The sequence below is a fragment of the Danio rerio genome, chromosome 25, assembly GCF_052040795.2.
Source record: "Danio rerio strain M-AB ecotype USA chromosome 25, GRCz13ab, whole genome shotgun sequence".
Taxonomy (NCBI): Eukaryota; Metazoa; Chordata; class Actinopteri; order Cypriniformes; family Danionidae; genus Danio; species Danio rerio.
In genome coordinates this window covers 15,561,241-15,585,519 of record NC_141045.1, presented here as the reverse complement: position 1 = coordinate 15,585,519, position 24,279 = coordinate 15,561,241, and the positions used below count along the sequence as shown (strand labels likewise).

Genomic DNA, 24,279 nt, shown 5'->3' with positions numbered 1-24,279 from the left:
GAGAACAAATAATAGATTTAAAATACTAAAAACTGTTTGTTAAATATACCTGTCCTTCGCAGGTTTGCACAAGTCACCTCTTGATGTATCCTTGGCCAAAGGGGCAGAGCAAGTACACATCCGGGAATTTTATCTCTATTTGGCAAGACGTGAACTTTTAATTGGAACAGTACTTCGGCGAAGGTTGATGACGTTTCACGAGGACACAAGTACAGACAAGAACGCATATTGGGAAACAGCTCCATGCATATTTCAACAAGACAATGCGAAAGTACATTCTGCACACATTACAAAGTCCTGGGTGTAGAGGAAGAGGATACATGTACTAGACTGGCCTGCCTGCAGTCCCGACCTGTCTCCAACAGAGAATGTTGAACGCATTTTAAAGTGCAAAATGCAACAACGAAGACCCCATAGTGTTGGCCACCTTAAGACTTGTTTGCAGGATGAATGGGACAAAATTACACTTAAAACACTTCTTCACTTGGTGTTTTCAGTCCTTAAATGTCTTTTAAGTGTTCTGAAGAGGAATGGAAACATTACAAAGTGGAAAATGCTTTAATGTTCCAACTTTTTTGTTGAACCAAAATTGTAATAAAAATCACAAGGAACACATTAAATAATGTTTGTCGTGTTATCTGCAATGAAATACAAGTCAAAGTACATTTAGAAATCACTTCTTTTTTTCTTTGCGTTTTCCATGCTGTCTCAACTTTTTCTGGTTTCGGGTTGTATATACTACATCATATGTACATCAGTGAAATAAATACATGTATTTTGAGCATTCATCTCCCTATCGCCCTATTTAAACAAGATATATAAACACAAAGCCATCACTCATCTACAGTATGTTTTGAAATCACCCATTCTCATCATGAATTTGCTTCATATACACTTAAGCGGTCACAATTCCAGGGAAAGCTGACATTGGAAATGCATCGGTGCATAGTAAATCAAATCTGGGTTTAAATGTTTAAGTGGGACATTCAATCTGCCACCGAGGCCTTACTGGCAAGCTCAATGGCCTTCGACTACAGAAGAAACCATTTGCCGGTGGTGATAACAGTTGATATATGGACAACATTTATCATCAGATAATTTTTCAGAATCTGCTTTTAACAGGGTGTGAAGACCAATGATTCCCCACAGCATAAACCACCATAGTTCAGTTCACTTGCTTAATTTAGGCTGCATTTACACTGCCGATCTTGATGGTCAATTCTGATTTTGTGACTGTATCGGATTTTTTTGACATCATCTTTTAAAGGTGACTGGTATCCAATTTTCTATATTTACACTGGACACGAAAAGATTGCAGTGATCAGGAAAAAAAAAAAAACGGGGAACTCTTTTCTTCATTCTTGTATTTAATCTGTTTGCAGGTTTTACTTTAGTATAATTTTTGACAAGTTTTTTCATTATAATCTATGCCTTAAATGTTCTCATTTGGCCATCTTCTTTTAATATAGGCTTTTTTAAACTAGTAACCATCTTAGTGTAATTTCTTTTTATAGTTTTATAGTTTATATTGTTTACATGGCGGATGTTGCTCTCTCTCTCTCTCTCTCTCTCTCTCTCTCTTATTAACATCTTAAATACTTGTAGTACATGACAATATAAAAGCTTTATTTATCCTTGTATATGAGATTTAAGGTTTGGGACTCTGCTGAAGTGTGTTCTGAAATGAAATCAGCACAGTTGACATCATTCCTAACGGTTTTTAAAGACGCGCGATTGGCATTGACAGGTGAAAATCCGATCAACCTGCTTACTATGTAAACACAAGGGCACAGATCTGATTCATATTGGATTCCACATATGAACAAGGCCTTAGTCTGGGGCCAATAAAGAAAATGAATGGCATTATAAGTATCAGCCAATTAATGCTTATTTCAGGAGTTCACACTTAGCTGATGATTGATTATAAAGCTTGTTTGGCATGCTGTCCCGGGAGAGAGGCCTGAGCTCATAAGATCCTTGAGCCCGGGGCTCCCTCCCGTTTGCAAGGCCAGAGGGGACTTGGAGCTCAGGTAGATCTTGAGAACTTCCTTGCTGTAGTAGCTAATGAACAGCTTTCCTTCAGCTTAATCCCTTATTCATCAGGGGTGGCCATAGTGGAATGAACTGCCAACTATTACAGCACTTGTTTTACACAACGGATGCCCTTCCAGCGGCAACCCAGTACTGGGAAACACTCATAGACTCTCACATTCACACACACTCAAACACTACGGCCAATTTAGTTCTTCCAATTCACTTATAGCACATGTGCTAACTTGTGGGGGAAACCAGAGCATCCAGAGGAAACCCACACGCACACGGGAAGAACTTGCAAACTCCACACAAAAATGCCAACTGATCAAGCTGAGGCTCAAACCAGTGACCTTGCTGTAAAGCGACAATGCTACCCACTGCGTCACTGCATCACCAATAATAAAACACCACAAATAAAACTATGGAAATAACATAATACATACAAATATTGACAGTAAATGCACAGCAATAAACAGACTGCAGGTATATGAGATATAATCGGCACACTGCCACTTTTTGTGTTTGAGCTAGCCATGACGTTTCAGTAAACGTAACTCAGCTTGACTTCGACATGTCACATGACAGCCTCCTTTCAAGCAACAATCCGAAACAATGTTTCAAAGCACAATTGTTGAAAACGTGTCGATATTTGATGTCGAGTTACCCATCCCAAGTGGCATCTCACTTGCTTCACAAAATGTGCAAATTGGCTGTTCATATTTTTACATTTACTCAAACCGTTTGAGGAAACCGATTCAACAAACCATTTAAGTTCAAAAACTAATCCTAATGAGTACTGTAAACTTAATCAATTTGAGTAAACAGAGTACTGTAAAACCCAATGTTAGGGCAACTCAACCAACTTGCTTCAAACCATTTGAGTTAAAAACTAATCTATACTGTTAACTTACTCCATTAAAGTTGAAGTGATGAGGAATATTATTAATTCATCATTACCTTCAACACTGAGTTCAAAACTCTTCAAATGAGTAGAATTAACTTTCAGTCAATTTTGAGTTAACCACACGCATTTCATTTGATAAAGTTGACTCTTGGGTTTTACAGTGTGGGACTTGGTTTTAAAAAAAATTTTGTTTCACTTACCCAAAAACACCAGATCTATCAAGACAAAATGCCTATACAAAACTCTTGCGTATACAGTACTGCAAAACAAGGGTCCATTTCAATAGGACCTTATGTTCCTTGTTTTCTGCAGGTAGTTTTAAAATTATTTCAGTTATCCACTGTATTTCTTAATGTTCTGTTTTTGCAATTAGGTTTAGAAAAACTGATAAGTCAGGCTTATCAGTTGTAGGTATTGACAAAAATGCCAATATTGTTGGCTAAAAATGTTACAGCTTCACTTAGCATTCACACTATCATTATAACACCAAACTTAAAGATTCATTAACATAAAAAAGCCATTTATTTTGTGACGGAACAATCCTAAACAAGCTTGCGTGCAGAGAATGTGCTTGTATTTTATCATCTGAGAACTTGTCATGCGTTTATAAATTAGAGCTAAGATTAATCGTGATTAATCACATCCATAATAAATGTTTGTTTTGACATAGTATATGTGTGTGTGTTTTATATATGCTTATTAAATATGTGACACACATAGAAACAAAACTATTTTGTTAAACATTTTTGTTACATAGATGTGTAAATTCATCTATACTTTGTATCATATACAGATATATTTTATTTCTAAATTTAAATAAACATTGTCTTAAATATATGCATGCCTGTGTGTATTTATATTTATACATATTAAAAAAAGTATTTTTGCCCAGCATTATCATAAATACAAAATTACAAAACAGCACCAGGAATTCATTGTACACACAATTGTTTATATACATATAACTGCAAGGAAATGAATGTCTTAAGCATAAACATACTTTTCGAAAAGGTACGGCCAGTGACAGCTACCATTATATTTGTGAGAGTAAACACACTTTCGTTTTCCCCTATTAGAGTTGCACAACTGAACTACACTCACAATAAAAAAAAGAAAAGAAACAGAAAAGTGCTGACAAGTGGGATTATGGCATCTGCTGCTTTAGAAACATTAATAGACAAGTTAATATCAAAGAAAAACAGCATTGTAATATGGGAATAATTTAATTTTAAAGTCACAGACACCAAACAAAAACCGGACATGTCGAAGAATTGTTGCCACGGCTTACAGATTATTGAGCTGAAGCTTGAATTAAATTAAAATCAGCTTGAAGCTTGAATTAAATTGTAAATTAAATCGCAATACCTGTCAAAAAATAAAAAATAAATAAATAAATCGCAATTAGATATTTTCCCCAAATTGCACAGCCCTGGTGATAGCTTAGCGAACCAAGTAACTTAACATAAAGTTTTTTTGTCTGTCAGGCAAAATTCTGAATGTGTAGAAGAGTAATAATACACCTATCCTCAACATGACACATGATTTGACATAATCACGACTGTCACTCCAGAGAAACCCCAACCATAAGTATGAGCAATAGTGATAGTTGCCTTAGCGAGCAGCAGTAATGACTACTTTAAGATGCTGATATGCTTTGAAACAAATCGCCTAATAAAAGGCACTGCAAGCAAATTAGAGAGACACCCCTGCTCCTCTGGCATTTCTCAGGCAAAACGAGAAACGCGCCACTATGAAACAGATCAGCAGAGAGAAAACGAGAGAGACAGGTTTGGGAGAGATTTTAGAGTATGCCTTTTACCGCAGAAAAGGTTACGTGAATAAGCTTGGGTAACCTAGGAAACAGCCGAGAGCCGAAGTCGTCTTCATGACGAAGAGAGCTGAGCTGCTCCTTTTATTCCACCGTGTTTGTTTGTGTGATTCATAAATGCTGCGAGTCTGATGTGGAGCTACGTATGAGAGAGATACCGCCATTGTTCCAATTAAATAAAATTAGCCGACCACAAGTGAGCAAGCCGAACATTGAAGCACGCCATAATCAATGTGGGATCGGGTGTGAAGGGCCTGCATGGAGAGCTAGGTCTGCTTAAAAAAAGTAACAACCTTATACGCCAATCACCGTTATCTTTTCCAAATCCTTTGCTGTTGCTGATATTCATACTGCGCATTACGGAAGGCACCAGGATTACACCGTAGAGCCTGACCTCATGACAGATGATGTAAATTTAGAGAGATTGAGAAGGAGAGAGAGAGAAAGCGCTGTGAATCATGAGCTGTAATCGCGACTCATGGCGGTGCAGATTTTTTTTGCAGTGCTCTAGTTTTTGGTGAGTGCCGAAGGAGGGGGGGGAGCAGGGTGGGCACAAATTTCCCAGCATTCTCACTGACCTCCAGTCTCTCGGCATGTCACACACTGGTAATGAGATTTGGGCTCATTTAGGAAGTGCTGGGACCAGATGTAGATAAAGCTCACAAAACAGCACAATCTCAGCATGGCCACTTCATCTTGATAATCTCATTATGCTGGAGCTGAGCCAAATCCAACCAAGCTGAGCCGCCAGGAACCTGATTTTTATGTTGTTTTAGATACCAGGACATGGAATATTCATCGTTATTTATTCTGCCTCATGTCAGCTTTCCTATTCTGAAGCTTGGTTTAAACTTCATTATGGGTTGCTGTCATGTGATTGGCTGACTTGATATTTGCTTTAATATGCAGTTGAACTTCTTTAAAAGAAGGCTTGATTTGCGAACATGATTTCACCACTGTTTGACATTAAGTCAACTGAACATCTTTGGTATGTGCTGGAGTTGAATGATTCATGTCAGGGAAAATAATGACAATCTTTCGGATTTGTTCTAGCCTTGATTATAGCATGCATTTATCATGCTATTGTTTCGTTAACCTTGCAATGTCATAAAGTTTAGTTCTATCAAGAGACTTTTGGTCGGGATTGTTAATGGGTGCAGTGTCACTATCAGACAACCCCAAAGATATTAAAAGGTGTTAGGGTTAACTGGTGGTCACATTATGACTGGAAGATTTGACTCCTGACATGGCTTAAACATGGTTTAAAGTTTTGTAACATAACATATATCAGTTTAATCCCTCTTTATTTTAGCTTAAAATATTGTGAGTGTCATAAGACTTGTCATTCATATGGTTTTGAATGGGGAAAAGTGTAACAGTCATTACGGCGAATTAAGCCCCGCCTACTAGTACAGGAGCCAAACATCATATATAGATAGATATAGACTGACGTTTCTCTGGGGGAAAAGCTCAGACTAGACGTGTGCTTTTACAACAGTTTGGTGATCAACAAATGCACTGGCAAATCAGCAAATACTTGCTTCACAGACATAAGAAACATATCCAAATAGAGCTTGACATCTGTGCTTTTAAATTAACCAAATGCACTTGAAAGCAAAAGTTTTGTAATTTTGTAATCTGTACAAACAAACACAAGGTTCAGTCTGTCCTGTCAAATGCACATCACGTGACAGCAACTACTTAAACACCCACAAACTTCGCTGTCATTTCTGAAGAAGATTCGCCATCAAGACTGAGTTGTGGATTACTTTAGAGGACCAGCGCGATCAGATGAAGCATTGTCCAGAAGATGATAATGTGTATAATGGCCATAAAATAGGTTGGTGTCATGATCTTGTTCTTTCAGGTGCACATGCGCATTAGCTCAGGCAAGCTGAAAATATGCCAATTTTGTATAATTCATACATTTACATTACATTTAGAAATGAAACTTATGAGACAGTTGTTTGAATTTATTGGTGATTCCAAATATGTAATGTAATCTTAAGCTTGGCAAACAGTTTTGGAAAATTTGATGTTTCTCTATTTAGACAAAATGCCCAAGCATACTGCTCGAGAGGCATTTCAAAGATGGCCACCACCAATTAAAATGACTTGCCTTAAAGGAACTTTGGTCATATTCTAAGTTTATTAGCATGATATGTATCAAATTGTGTATTGTTGCACCACTTAAATAAATATTAAAGCTATGGAAAAAAGTGGAAGAAATATAATTACGGGGGAAAATATAATGGACAGCATTCAAATATAGGTCCATGGTTTCAGCTACATTCATTCTTCCATGGCGAGGCACCACATCAAAATTTATACAATGACTTTATCTTGCTGGAGTTTATAGAAGTTTCACTTCAGGACACACCAATGCCGTTCTGTAAGTCTATTGGAAACATTCATAAATATTCCTAGCAAATCTAATAAATGTCAGAGACATAGTTGTTACAAAAATCATACTTCAGCAGAATTTATTTAAAAATGCACAAGAAAATCTGCACTTGAGTAGCGTAGCTATATTTGAGAGTGAGGAACACATTTTGTGCACAAACAGAGGAAATCGGCGCACAAGCAAAGAGATTCGCATACTCGTATTACATAAATGCGATCTCGACTTCTAATACTGCGCTCACGACATTTGTCATTGAAATAACACTATAGGTAGTTGGTAGATCTGTGTAAAAGGCCTGCTGCCACAGCTGGAATAAATCCTAGAGTAAACACTAATGTCCAGTATTATTTTCAGTATTTATATATAAAATAAAAAAAGCATACTTTTCATGCATCTATATATTTATTTTTAGACAACACAATACAAATGTTTTAACCTCAAGAGTCTGTTCTTCAAAAATCTGTACTATTTATAACTCGAAATAATTCTAATTCATATTTTATATTTATTAGAAATGTTATCAGACTTTTATAAAATAAAACAAATATTAACATTTTACTCAAGCCAATGCCTAATAAATCCAGTAAATACTGAACATTTTTATGTAGTCTCTTTATTTTCCATATTTATGTACACGTGTGTTTGAATCAATATGTAAAATAAATTCATTAAATAAATTCAAAATTTATATAATAAATGAGAATATTCAATATTCAGATGAACCATATATTCTGTGTCATGACTCTAAAATCATCTAATAAATGTAACTAAAAATAAGATTAGAGTACGATAAGATAAGTACTAAAAATAAGATATCCTGCACATGCAGCATCACTGAATTAAAGAAAGTGTTTTATTCAGATAATAAATTCAAATTTTCTTGTGTCATGAAACTGAAATCAGGTTAAAGACAGCTTGGGATGTGAAACTGGATTTTGTGAGGTGTCATTTGCACACATACAAAATGATCATTAATTCTGACTGCAATAACAGAAATAAAAACACAACAGGCGCACGCACAGATCTTGACTGATGGATGTGTGTGACATGTGGTGCGCATCCCACACTTGATTAAAATCTGATGAAATTAGCAGGCGGTGATCCTCTGCGCACAGGAAATAAACCATAAAACGATAAGCCTTCCATTTGGCTAATCATATCGGTTCTGCTCATGGTCGTTCTGGTCGCACTCTCTCAATACTACTACTACAAAAAAAAAAAAAAAAAAAAAAAAAAAAACAAGAACTCATAAACCAAATGAAATTCATTGCTAGTCTCAAGTCCCCAGATGCACCACACAATTTATGCTTGCTGTTCTATTCAAGGACCTTAGAGATTTGCTGTGTGTGCGTGTGTATGTGTGTGTTTTCACGTGCTGCTCTTCCAACTTAAGAGAGAGAGTGTGTGGCAGAGAATCTACAGGGACCTCCATATTTCATAAAGGATGATTTCGTGTCACATCTGGTCACTTCCAGAAGAATAAAGATGTGTACTGCACTCATGCACACACACACACACAGACACACACTACATACACTGTTTTTATGCATGCACTTACTGACACACACACACACACACACGCACGCACGCATATACACTTGCTCACAAAGTCATTATGTAACAGTCTATCCATGTTCACCCTTGTGGTTACATAACGGCACTCTGAACTAGGAGACCCCCTCCAGGTATCTCCACATTGACTGAAGGCACTAACTAGTAGTAAGAGAACAGCGAGGACGCATGGACAGGGGAAGACTCTTACAGTTTCATTTAGTCTATAAAAATCAGCTGGGGTCATTCGTCTATAGAGCAGCACAAAAGTGACGTTTTTATTTGAAGCAGCATTAATTTAGCAGTATTTCAGCAGTAGTTATTTTGGTTATTTATTTTCTTGCACACCACCTCTATATTTACAGTGTTCAGCACAAATCATTTTAAAAATGAATATTTTTTATCAATTTCTCAGTGAATGTAGGTAATAACTGATTTATTAAAAAGATATATTGATTAAAATAATATTTTAGTCACTGAACATCTTTAGAAATAGAAAGATAATACATTTAAATTAAAGTTAAATGTTTCAAATACTACAAAATTTCAAGAAAATTTTATATATGTCTTGTTTTTTTATATACACCTAACAAAAGCATTGTCGCCTGTCTAAGTTTTAGGAACAACAAATTATAACTTGACTTCTAGTTGATCATTTGGTATCAGAAGTGGCTTATATGAAAGGCAAAGGCCTCTAGATTACGCTTATTTTAATAAAATAAAATATTATCATGTCCTGATTTTGAATTATTTAATAAGGACAGTAAGGTATTACTTTGCTTAGACAAAAGTCTTGTCACTTAACAGAAATAAGGTACAGTATAGAATATAAAGTCATGCTGCAGTAGAAGAATTAATATTGTGTCTGACTCCCATGAGCTTAGAGGACTGCATCTATACATCTCTGCAATGACTCAAATAACTCATTAATAAAGTCATCTGGAATGGCAAAGAAAGCGTTTATGCAGGACTCCCAGAGTTCATCAAGATTTCTTGGATTCATCTTTAATGTCTCCTTCTTCATCTTAACCCAGACATGCTCAATAATGTTCATGTCTGATGACTAGGCTGGCCAATCCTGGAGCACCTTAACCTTCTCTAGTTTTAGGAACTTTGATGTGGAGGATGAAGTACGAGGAGCGTTATCCTGCTGTAGAATTTGCCCTCTCCTGTGGTTTGTAATGTAATTGGCAGCACAAATGTCTTCATAGCTCAGGCTGTTGTTGTTACCATCCACTCTGCAGATCTCTCGCACGCCTCCATACTGAATGTAACCACAAACCATGACTTTTCCTTCACCAAACTTGACTGATTTCTCTGAGAATCTTGGATCCATTCATTTATTCATTTTCTTTTCGGATTAGTCCCTATATTAATCCGGGGTCGCCACAGGGGAATGAACCGCCAACTTATCCAGCATATGTTTTACGTAGTGGATGCCCTTTCAGCTGCAACCCATCTCTGGAAAACATCCATACACACTCATACACTATGGACAATATAGCCAACCCAATTCACCTATGGCACATGTCTTTGGACTGTGGGGGAAACCGGAGTACCCGGAGGAAACGCAAGTGAACGCGGGGAGAACATGCAAACTCCACACAGAAACGCCAACTGACCCAGTCAAGGGATTCATGTGAAAAATCTACCTTCTGCCACTTTTCCACATGATCAACTAGAAATCAAGGTATTGTTTGTTGCTCTTACAACTGAGATCACAGACAAGACTTTTGTCAGGTAGTGTACTTTTTCTCTAACATATACATTTGAGTGTACATATTTTTGCACCATTATTGCAGCTTAATTTATTAGATTAGCTCCAGATTTCAGGTAAAAATTATTAGTCCTTTTTTTGCTTTTTCAAATTTTTCAAGAGCAAGGAAATTCTTATAGTATGTCTGATAATATTTTTTATTCTGAAGAAAATAATATTTGTTTTATTTCCACTAGGATAAAAGCAGTTGTTAATTTATTTAAAAAAAAATTGGTCAATATTATTAGCCCTCTTAAGCAATATTTATTTTTTGATAGTCTACAAAACAAACCATCGTTACATAATAAGTTCCCTAATTACCCTAACTTGCCTAGTTAACCTAATTAACCTAATTAAGCCTTTAAATGAGACTTTAAGTTGAATACTAGTGCCTTAAAAATATCTAATCAAATATTATTTACTGTCATCATGGCAAACATAAAAGAACATTTTTTATTAGAAATAAGTTATTAAAACTATTATGTTTTAACAGAAACCAGGAAAAATATAAAGGGGGCCTAATAATTTAGGAGGGCTAATAATTCTGACTTCAACTTTTTATGCAAAAATATAATATTCTTTTTTAAATATAAATGTAATACAGAAATATCCTAAAACTAACTAATAAGCTTAACTTTTTCTGATTTTAATTGTAACGCAATAATCTGCACCGTTTGTAAAGCTGTTTTGAAACAATAATTATTGTGAAAAGCAATACACAAATAAACTTGAATTGAATTGAATTATAATTATACAATATTAAGATTAATCTTATAACCCACATGGAAGGCTAAAATTATAAAACTACAGTTTAGATTCAAACATTTATTTTCCAAATATATAATAATTCAGGCTGCAGATAACTGAAATATATGCATGGCTGCTTAATACTTCTGTAAGCTGACAAATAAATAAATATAGGTCAAATGCTTGGATTGAAAAAAAAAGCTCTGGCATTATATGTTCCATAAATCGGCCTAAGCATGACGATGCTTATAATTAAACTTAAATAAAAATCGCACATCCTTAATAAAAACGTCATACAACTCAACAAGTTCGCATGGCTCTCATCTCTTAATCCTCAAGTCAAATCCACTATCATTACCAAACGCGAGTCAGCGCCAACATCACACTCTCTAATACGGACTAGAAGAGCTTGCAATCACAGCACCTCTGGCCTGATTTAGAGATTTACAGAAGGTTGTCAGAGGGCAATCATTCAGCCCAGATAAAACCCCATCTCTTCAAATCAAATCTCTTCCTGGTACTTTCCGGAAAGAAGGCCCGCTCTTTTGTCTCGAGTGGGGATAATTATGAAGAGTACAGGGTATCTGGAGTCTTCACACTCTTCACACACACACACACACTCAGTTAAGCCTCATCCATTTTCCTGTCTGCATTGCTCTACGATAGCAGAACAGCTATCGGCTCGGCTTGGCCTGTACTTAGAGAAAGGTTACATGATAAGACCTCTGTGGTCAAGTCCTCTATAGAGCAGATTAAACACAAGATAGCGGGAAAGACTCGCAGAGAGTTTTATAGAAATTCCAGTTAAAGATGAAGAGGCTGTCTAAACAGAACTTGGTATTGTAAAACGAGATGAATAGAAATTTGCTGTCCATGCAAGAAATCCAAAAAAGTGTGTGATTAGAGTAGAACATTTAAGAAGATTTTTTGCTTAAACTGTAGTCATTTGTCATTCATTCATTTATTATTTCTTTTTCATTCCAGCTTAGTTCTTTATTAATCAGGGGTCGCCACAGCAGAATGAACCGCCAACTTATCCAGCATATGTTTTACATAGTGGAAGCTAGGGTTGGGTATCGTTTGGGCTTATTTCGATACCAGTGTTAAATCAATACATTTAAAATGATACAAGTGCCAAAATGGTGCCTGAACCGATACTTTTGAGCCACAAAATTATGGTGGATGACTCTGGAAAAATCTTTTGACAAAATCTTTTAAAATAATAATTTTAATAGAACAATATAAGTAAAGTTTAAACTAAATATCAATTCATATTTTATATATTTGAATTACAGTATTACATTTCCTTAGATTATTTGTTGGTAAGCATGAATGCAAGATTTGCATTATGACATTACATTAGCTTACTACTAACACCTGAAAAGGCTGTCATCAAAATACTGAACTCCTTTTTAGGGTTGGGGCTTTTGACTTTGTTTACATGGTTATCAGTAATCTAATGATTTGCCTTAATCTGAATAAGACAATAATATGATTAAGATGTTTGCATGAGTTGCTTTTTTAATATGTCCTTTTCATGATCACGTCTTAGATGTTATAGTATATAGATCGATTAACTTACCTTTCATCTGCAAGCCATTTTACATCACAATTATTGCTATACTACTGAAAGCAGCCAAATTGCTTACTGCAAATCTTGTCACATAGTGTGTTGTTAGAACCCAGGGTTACAATGTAACCTGCTCACCTAAAGTTTACGTTGGTAATATTTATATTATTGGTAAATTAAAAACCTCACGTGGAACTCTGAATCTGCATCTCATTTCGGAGTCTGCTACTGTCCACCAGACGTCGCATTTCGGTCACGGACATATGCTTTGAGAACCTTTCTGAATGAAATACGCTTTGCAACAAAGCAAGCCAGAGTGCTGAAATATAATTGGCTAAAGTGGGTGGGTTGAATAGATCAAAACAAAGACAGTGTTCAAGCACATAACTCACATTTTCAAAGCAGAATAACTGCCTTTAGCATTGTTTTTCAGGTAAAGAAGAATGTTCACTTAACATATTTCTGAAATATCTGCAAACATATTATGCTATTTTTCTGCTTTAGAAGGGTCAAAAACTTACATACAGCACCTTTAAAGATGTAAATTATACTAGAATATATACGTTCCCACTCAACAAGTCTATAACTACAATAAAGTCACTTTCTGAGAAACCAGATTTGCCAAATGTCCAAAAGAAAAATGCCACAGACGCCACAGCTTTTCCTTTAAAATACAATACTTGCATCACAGAAGACGAAATGCAATAAACATGTGGTGGCTTCTGGTGACGCGAGACTGCCCTTTCTGATATACAATTAATCTGGTGTATGAGGCAACGTTCACACTGCAGCCAAATGTGGCCCAAATCTGATTATTTTTGCCCACATGTGACAGTGTGAACAGCCCAAACCGCATGGAATCTGATCTTTTCAGTTTAGATCTGTGCCACTTACATATGTAGTATTAGATCAGACACCTTATGTTCTGCTATGTGACCACAGTGTGAACGGTTATGTCAGATTTCATGTGACTTTCGCATAATCTTTGAGCGACATGCATCATCAATCTGTGCTGCAAACATCATTTACTCCTCAGAATAGCACACAGGGCAAATACTTAACCACAGAAAGTTGGTTGTACATTTTGAAGAAAATATTGAAGGCAAAACTGGTGTTTGTTAACCAATCTGGTTAATGATTGGGGCAAAGGTTGATCGCGAAGCTAAAAAGCGTCAGGGTGTTGCGAATAAAGGATCCTATATTGTGTATGTTGTTTATAACGAAGTAAAATGAAATAACTCTGCAAACAGAGATAAGCCAACTCTGCCTTCACAGTTCAGTCTGCGGCTGCTCATTAACCCTTGATGAGTTCACTACACCGGTGGTCAGACAGACGCGCACCACGCTTGTCATAAATCACATATGATCAGTGTTTTCAATCACTAGTGACTTATTTTAGGTTTTAAATGCGAAATACACATTATTAGCAGCAGAACAACCCTTTACAGTTCATGAAATACACCACAGTTGTGTGTGAAAAGAGCAATAATCATATTAAGCATAATCGGACGATGTGCTTCATACAGTATACACATTGTGTGCATTATTAGACATTTTGTGCCCTCCGTAACTGTACTCTTGTGCATACGGGTCAGTTTAGGACCATGATTTGTTCACACTGCAGATCTGATATTGGCCACATTTATTACAACAGTGTGAACAGCTATACAAAAAATCTGATCTGGGAAAGAAAATCAGATTTGAGCACTAAACCTTGCAGGACAAACGTAGCCTGATGGTTCAAAAAATCTAAATACTGAGAAAACACCTTTAAAGTTGTGCAAAATAAGTTCATAGCAATGCATATTACTGATCAAAGATCAAGTTTTGATATTTACTGTAGGACATTTGCAAAATGTCTTCAAGTAGCATGATTTTATCTCATATTCTAATGAGTTTTAGCATAAAAAATAATAATTTTGACCTATACAATGTATTTTTGTGTTTTGCTAAAAATACCTGTGTAACATAAGAATTGTGGCCCAGGGTCACATATGTGAAATATTATTACAAATTTAAAATGTTTTGTATTTTAATATGCATACATGTAAAATATTTATTCCGTATTAATATTTATACAGTCATAAAACTGATTATTCAGCAGTCATTACTCCATCCTTCAGAGATAACACTAACATGCTGATCTGGCAACATTTAATAATATAATTATCAATCCTGAAAACAAAAATTCTGCTTGATATGTTTGTGGAAACTGCAATAAATCTTTGGAGGTTTTTTAAAGAAACAATTACCCAATTTATTTCAATTTATGTATTTAAATTAATCAATTCCTGCTGATTAAGACTATAAATTTTTATTTTAAAATGGCCTCATATTTTTGAAGGGTATCATTTTAAAACACTATGAAATACAACCACAATGCCTTTAGAATTCAGACAAAATCCACCTCAAAAACACCATCAGACATCCTAGAAACTCCTAAATCAGCCTTTTAGAGCCTGCACCTCAGGAGGAAACGGCATACTGCAGTTACATGCATGCCTAAACAGCCCCGAGGGCTTATTTCTAAAAATGTAATGAACTCATCCACCGCTAAAATCCACACACAGGTACAGGAATCCATCATGAAGTTATATTTTTGCATCAGTACAAAAACAGGACAAGAAATGTTTACATGCGGCCCAATGCTGCACTCTATAAGAGAGAAGAAAAAAAAAAAACCCTTGCTTTCATCACTGTGCTCAGACACAATGCTGGTGGCGTTGCTAGGCGACGGTTGCTCTGTGTTACAACATGAGACCTGGACCATCGCATACACGCATGATGAGGAAGGTCAGAAACATCACTGCATTCGGCTCTTCCGGAAATATTCAAAATAGCAAGATCTGTTCCGTTTGCAAATGGAAACGCTCGATAACTTTGACGTTTAAAGTGAGAGTGTGCGCTATAGTTGCTTTGCGGTGTGTGAGGAGCAGGTTTTGGTGACAGGTTGTACGGTTATCAGGCCATGAGGACGCTCGCAGGCATCTCCTACAGTCCACAGACGTCCTCCCTGCTGCTTCTCTCTGTGCATTCTGGAGAGACAGAGAGAGCGATGCAGTCGAGGAGAGACGGCCAACAAACAAACACAGCGCATTTAATGTTAGCTACATAACCGCAATTACATATTTTCAGGATATAGACAGTATATCACACACACACACACATATATATATAGCCATATTAGTTCACTGTAAAAGTGATGTTAAAATGTTTAACATACTTTTTTTCAACTAAAACAGTAACTTACTGTAGAAAGCAATGCATCCTGGCAATAATTAACATTTTATGGAACTGCTGTTAATTTAAAAATTGAAATAAATACAGAATCATACTGTATTCCATTTTACACTAATAAACTGTCAAATAATTTCAAGTATACATTAAATTACAGTAGATTGCTGGTGTCTGTGCTGCCAGTGCTTTACCATAAATTGAAATTAATAGAGAAATATACTGTATGTCAATTTACAGGAACAAATTGTAACATAATTTCACAGTATACATTACATTACTGTTAAATTACAGTAGATTACTGGTGTCTGTGCTGCCAGTACTTTACCGTATATTGAAATGAATAGAAAGTTATACTGTATTCCAATTTACAGCAATAAACTAAAATAATTTCAAAGTACTTCAAAGTAATTTCAAAGTACTGCCAGTATTTTACCATAAACTGAAATTAATAGAGAATTATACAGTATGTCAATTTACAGCAACAATCTATAAAAACAATTTCACAGTATACATTAAATTACTGTTAAATTACAGTAGAATACTGGTGTCTGTGCTGCCAGTAGTTTACCATAAATTTAAACGAATAGGGATTTATACCCCATGTCAATTTACAGCAACAATCTGTAAAATAATTTCACAGTATACATTAAATTACTGTTAAATGATACATTACTGGTGTCTGTGCTGCCAGTACTTTACTGTAAAGTGAATTTAATAGAGAATTATATGGTATGTCAATTTACAGCAATAATCTGTAAAATCATTTCACAGTATACATTAAATTACTGGTAAATTACAGAAGATTGCTGGTGTCTGTGCTTCCACTACTTTACCGTAAATTGAAACGAATAGGGATTTATACAGTATGTCAATTTACAGCAACAAATTATAAAATAATTTCACAGTATACATTCAATTACAGTTAAATAACAGATTACTGGCTTCTGTGCTGACAGTACTTTACCGTAAATTGAAATAGAGAATTATACTGTATTCCAATTTACAGTAATAAACTGTAACATAATTTTATAGTATAGATTAAATTACCGTTAAGTTTCAGCAGATTGCCAGTACTTTACTGTTTTGTTATTACAGAACATCCTTTTACAATGTGGACATATATTTTAATATTTGTGAAATATTTTTACTCTTTCATCATGATGGTGCAAAATACTTTAAGAGCTGATGCTGGTTTTAACCACAAAAATAAGCCAGCGTGTATTGAAGGTTATGTTCAATTCAATTAAATTCAGCTTTATTTGTACAGCGCTTTAACAATGTAGATTGTGTCAAAGCAGCTTCACATAAATGGTCATTGTAACTGGAACAGTTTAGTTCAGTCTTTAGTGTTTAAGTTCAGTTCAGTTCAGTTTAGCTCAGTTCAGTGTGATTTAAAATCATTACTGAGAGTTCAAACACTGAAGAGCAAATTCATCGATGCGTAGCTCTACCAATCGATGCAATTGGTAAATGCGATGCATGTGTAAGTTATGGCAATACACATTCTCAGAAATTATATTAAAAAACAATGCACAAAAAAATATTTTCTATGCAATAGGGTCCCATTAGTTGACAAATGTTTTCATATTTTTACTCCTTTAGCATGATGGTGTGAAATAGAATGCAGATACTTATTTTAACCACCAAAATAGTGTAAAGCAGCATGTATTTTGTGTTATATTATGTTACATTAATATGATTTATTATCAACAGACATCCTCAGAAATCATAATCAAGAAAACAATGCATCAAGCGACCATGATATGTAAAGCCACATTACTTGCATATTTTTCACTATAATTGTGACCTATTTTTATTCTTTCAGAGGTGCAAAATGCAAAGTGTTCATGTTTCTCTAAACCACAGAAATAATTTAATGCGCATTGTATTTTGTGTAACTTTATGTAAATGCGATGCATGTGTAAGTGATATCAATAGACAGCCTCAGATATAATTATTAGGAAAACAATGCATCAAGAAGCCATTGCATTTAATGTTAGCTACGTTACATAAGAATTTATTGATTTTTCTTTTGCAAACATTTTTTGCCTAATTTCGGTGCCACTGGTGCTGCGACAAGAACATAAGAAGTATCAAAGGGTGCATCGAAGGCACAAATAGGTGCGCGTTGTCACACCATCTCTAAACATTTAATTATAAACAACTTTGTGGAACACGGACAGGCGATGTCAGGCATTTGTTCTAGTTTCTTAGGGAACGGACACTCTCAACGCATGCAGTACAGCGCATTCGGTGAGCGAGAGCGACTTTCTTCAGATCAACATGCACAATCATGTTCTTCAAATTTGCTTAAACTAAGCATTCTAAAGTGCATTTTATAAGCAAGGGTTCTGACACAGCAACATGAAGCAGATGCTTTACAAAAGTTGCATTTAAGGGGAAACACGTCAAACTTAATGACACATTGGAGGGCTCATGAAATCAACTAAAAAGCAGAGGAATGCACTGTCTCTGAAAGCTTGCGACATCATCTGGCATTTTTAATGAGTACATACATAAACACCAATGCTTCCGATTTAAATATGATTAAAACTTTACTCTGATTAAGAATCTAGACTGCCATGTAAACAGTGATTACCGTATAAGACCACAGACATCTGCGTTGCAAAATGCAGGGTTTTTTTCTTTCCATTCAACGTGTGGTATCAAATTCCATTAAAACAGCTCTTCCACCAGTCCTTACTTAAAGCTTGCATCAAACACCTGTTTGTCATGGGGGCATAAATGAAATGTTCCTAAATGAAAGTGAAAAAGCAGTGAAAGTCAAAACCTTAAAAATGAAACACCTGAAATTACATGAAACTTACGTTATTCAATCTATGTACTATAACATGTAATATGGGATCATGAAATGAACATTCAAAAAGCAACTCATTTAAACATCTTAATCATATTATTGTCTTATTCAGATTAAGGCAAATAATTAGATTACTGATAACCATGGAAACATAGTCAAAAGCCCCAACCCTAGAAAAAAAAGGAGTTCAGTATTTTGATGACAGTCTTTCCACAAGTTAGTAGTAAGCTAATGTAATGTCATAATGCAAATCTTGCATTCATTCTAACCAACAAATGATCAAAGGAAATATATTAATGTAATATAAATATATAAAATATGAATAGATTTTTACTTTAAACTTTAATTATATTTCATTTCATTTTCTTGTCGGCTTAGTCCCTTTATTAATCCGGGGTCGCCACTGCGGAATGAACCGCCAACTTATCCAGCAAGTTTTTACACAGCGGATGCCCTTCCAGCCGCAACTCATCTCTGGGAAACATCCACACACACATTTACACACACACACACTCATACACTATGGACAATTTAGCCTTCCCAATTCACCTGTACCGCATGTCTTTGGACTGTGGGGAAACCGGAGCACCCGGAGGAAACCCACGCGAAGGCAGGGAGAACATGCAAACTCCACACTGAAACACCAACTGAGCCGAGGTTCGAACCAGCAACCTTCTTGCTGTGAGGCGACAGCACTACCTACTGCGCCACTGCCTCGCCCTTTAATTATATTGTTTTAATAAAATTATTATTTTTTTAAAGATTTGGTCAAATAAAAAAATTTTCTAGAGTCATCCACCATAATTTTGTGGCTCAAACATATCGGTTCAGGCACCGTTTTGTCACCGGTACCATTTTAAAAGTATCGATTTAGCACCGGTATCGAAATAACCCCAAACAATACCCAACCCTCTTTAGGAAATAACACTCGTTGTAGAAGTCACAGGATGACTGACTGTAAAGGAGCGTGTAGCCTGGCACATTTGTTACCTACGACAAGTCTAAATTTTACCAAGAAGAAAATCTCATAATCTGACATAATGACTTTCGTAACCGACAATACAAATTGTGTGATCTAACTGAGGCTTTAGCTGATGATTTCATTTTGCATAATAAAAACTATATTAAACCTGATTTGTTTCCCTAATTCTCTAGATAGATATGCAGCAGAGTGCACAATTAACATTTTTTGTGATACTGAATTATTCTACACACCTTCTTATTGTATTTTTACAGAATTGCAGCTCTACTTTCATCAACAAACCTCTCAAATTCAAAAAACATCCTGTTTGAGCAGCTATAATTATTAAAAACCTTGCTTCAAACATGCCAGTACACGCCACATGACCCATGATTACATTTTTCCAGCAGCTGAATAACAGCTTTCTTACAGAAGTTAGTGAGCCCTGCAAATGCATCATGGGTCAGTAAACATTGATTATTTATGGAATTGATAACTCCTGCCCTGGGATACACTATTACCTCTTCGATACAGGAAAGAGAAAAGATACCTAGCGCAAACGCGATCAGATGAGACTAGAAAAGGGAGAGAAATACTCATGCCCACACACCAAGGGCAAGTGGGTGTAGATGTATTTTCAGTAAATCCATCATTCTATTTTGTAGCTTCCTGGTTGATCGCTAACACGTTTCATAAAAGCTACACAGCTCTTATAGAGTTTCTTATAGGCAATGAGATTAATTCACAGACTCTCAGAGGCTCCGGCAAATGTAGGAGTGCGGATTTGCTATTCGACCCCGGGTGCAGGTCACAGAAGGTAAAACAAATATGTTTTCCAAAAAACGGATTCGATTTTTCTGCAAGCTTTTGTCATCGGCGTAAAAAGTGAAACGAGGTCAAGTGTGGTCTGCAGGGCTTGACTGTCCCTGGGCTTTGACACATACGTAAAGCAAAAGTGTGAGAGAGCAAAACGGCTGCGTCTCAACCTGATGTGAGCAGTGAAGCTTGCTTGGCTCCTGAGGGACTGGCGGTCAATATCATCGACTGGACGATTAAAACGTGTTTATTGTTTTGGCGGTTTTCGTGGCAGGGGGGGATAAGAGGTTGAATGGATTTAAATGTACAAATGCTCGCTCTTGCTGGTGAAATGTTTTTCTAACCTTTGTAACCTTTTTATATGCAGAAATACATTGGGCCTGACTAAGGATTTTAATCTCTTGCGGAAATATCACATTTATACAGTAACTTCTACAGATCAACACTTGATTTGGTAGCTCTTGTGCAATAATAATATTAATTCAATATTAAAGGTGCAGTAGGTGACTCTCTTGAAAAACATTTTTTGTTGTGCTGGTTGAAAGTCTCTTCACATTCCAATAGTAAAGATTAAAGTAAATGATATAAATGTATTTATATGCATTTTTATATTCTGGTCATAACTAAAAAATGTTCATTCAATTAAATATTGTTGGGCAGACAATTACTATAAGTCTGATAAGTTGCCCAAACTGTCAGTCAGCAAATGTATATTTGTACATCTGCGCACCTCTATTCACACAGATTCACTATTTGTGCATGCACTCGCGCCACGTTTACGCCACATCAAAACTTTTTCAAATTCTGAATCATTATTTAAGTTACTTTTCCATGCTGGAGGAAGGACGACACCATGGCTAAAGTATTTCTTTTAGACAGGTAATGTTATGTTTTAAATTTATTTTAGTCATGCAAAGCTTATGTAGGTTTTCTTGTTTCAGGAGTTCACACTTAGCTGATGATCGATTATAAGCTTGTTTGGCATGCTGTCCGGGAGAGAGCCCTGAGCTCATAAGATCCTCGAGCTCGAGGCTCCCTCCTGTTTGCAAGGCGAGTTTGAGCTCAGGTAGATCTCGAGAACTTCCCTGCTGTAGTAGCTAATGAACAGATGATGATAGCTCTCAAGAGATAATTACTTACTAGGAGCATGTCTATGGTGCCGATATAAATCAATCGATTAACTATGGTTGCATGTTCTTGGACGGTGGTAGGAAACCGGGGAACCCGGGGGAAACCCATGTGAGCACAGGGAGAACGTGTAAACTGCACAGAAACATCGGCTAGCTTGGTGAGGAATAGAACCAGTGATGTTCTTGCTGAGACCCATCTAGGAAAGAAGGAGGAGTAGGGGTGGAAGGTGGTATTCTTCAAAACGAAGATGGCTGTGATATGAAACTTAGGCTATTTATAGTGGCTTAGGAATCGTCCGACTGGTGAATCTTAAATTGGATAATGCGATCATAAGCACGTGATCCTCTCGAAATTAGTTTATAAATAAACTTCACTTTTAATCATGTGATGTGAGTTTATGTACTTTGATTTTTATGTATTTTTATATGCGTTTTATGTGTTTTATGTACAGCACTTTGGTAATCATTGTGGTTTGTGAAAGTGTTATAGAAATAAAGTGAGTTGAGTTGAGTTGTGAATGGGCTATATGCATAGAAGTGTTGTTCAGCCACTGAAATCTTCTGACGAAAGATTAATGTGACTATTTTCAACTTCATAAGGGACCTTTTACATTATCCATAATGTAGATTTTAATTTAGTTTAACATCAAAACATCAGTCAATAGTACTATTCCGCCTAGCCTGCTTACTGAGCTGAAGTTGGTTTTATATTCTCATCACATTGGTATATTTTGAACAATGACAACCTGTGACGCGCTCCCTATATTGTTTACCATGCTACTTTGAATATTCTGTCTGAAATACCATGTAATTATTGCTTAGTAATAAGTGTAATTCGTGCACACCGCTGACCAAAAACTAAGCCTAAAGAAGTCGCTTTAGGACAAAGCACATGAGAGAGTGAGATCAGCGATGCCAAAAATATTGGACATTATGACAAGTATTGCTTAATACACAACTGAAAACAGCCTAGATACAGTTTTACATTCGAAATTAGAGCAGCCTCATCTCATAGTTTGACAACCTCACTACCAAAGTATAAAGTAGCCTAACTTTATGCTTACAATAGCTATGTTCCCATTCAAAAATGTGAATTATGTGAATGTGCAAAACCGGAATATCACATAAAAGACGTGCTAAAAAAGCTGCGTTTTCATCCAATGAGTCAAAAAGAAACTAAATCGTTACTTCCTGATTAACTGGCGAAAAATATCAAAAATAAAAACAAAATTTGCTGCGGTAAGAGAAGCTGTATGAATCTTTTCTTTATTTAATGAATGACTTGTGCCTCTGAAGACAATGCAGACACAAAATGAACATGTGGTGGCGTTTGAAGGTGTGAGACGCTGAGCACAGAGGCTTTTAACAATTATGGAGGTTATTAATAATATAATAACATGGGTAATTCATTTTAGAATGACCAAAACAACATTTTAGATCCAATGTTGTGTTATAAAAAACAAAAACAAAAAAGATTATTTATGACTATCATAAATAGAAATGTGGCAGAGTAAGAAGAATTATGTGTTTTAACCAGCCTGATATTACGGGGAATTGTGACTCTTTTATGAGCTGTCAGTTTAGTGGCTATTTGGTACAAATTAGGCTTAAGGAGGAGGCATTGCACCAAACCACACACCTAAACCTAAATATCATTTAGGGTTAAGCAAATTGTGCGAACGAAATTGAACAAATTCATACGAATTACTCACAAAATCAAAAAGTTGAATTGGTGTGAAATAGCTTTGGTTATAACAAATATTTACATGACAGATTAATAAAAATAAAGCAACTGGATAAATAAATAAATAAATAAATAAAGGATTTAAAGTTGGCAACACAGAGGCAAACTCCCCAACGTGAAGACTAAACTTTTCTCACTTACAGAGCATTATATCTCCCTGCTTCATGTGATATCATGTGTGTGTGCATGTAAATGACACAGGTATATCTAATAGCTCATATAATAATATATTGTATATATATATTGTAATAATATATAATAATATTTGTTAGCTACCTCTTTGCAAATATACTAGAGCATATTTGTGAGTTGGTTGATCAACATCACTCCCTGGTGAAGCCAGGTTGTTCTCAACATTATGCATGAATGAAGGTTACTACTAATGTTTGAGTTATTTCGAACTGTGATCAAAACTACCTGTGCATTAAAGAATTCTATTGCACACCTTCCAGCCAATCAGAATCAAGAATTTTCACAAAGCATGGATTAAGAGTAATTATATGACATTACCCCTTTTAATATATTTAATACATTAATAACATGTTAAAATTCAATATAAATATCCCTATTGTTACTGCAAAAATGTCACCAATTGTCAGTTATTTTAACCAATCATTTGGCTAAAAACACACACCATTCCATCAATAAACAAAACACTGTTTGAACAGCTCAAACAGATGCTTTTGATATTATCAAAATCACTGGCTTGACACATGCTTTAAGAGTTTGAATTTGTTTGATTGATTGTCTGATAAAACCAATTGGAATTGAGTTAAAAT

The 24,279-nt window shown here is 35.6% G+C and overlaps 1 protein-coding gene across 5 annotated transcripts in view; it reads right to left on the bottom strand.

The window, feature by feature from the left end:
* The window catches only part of shank2b (SH3 and multiple ankyrin repeat domains 2b), a 237,924-nt gene that overhangs the window by 18,710 nt on the left and 194,935 nt on the right, over positions 1-24,279 (bottom strand). The window lies entirely within an intron of this gene.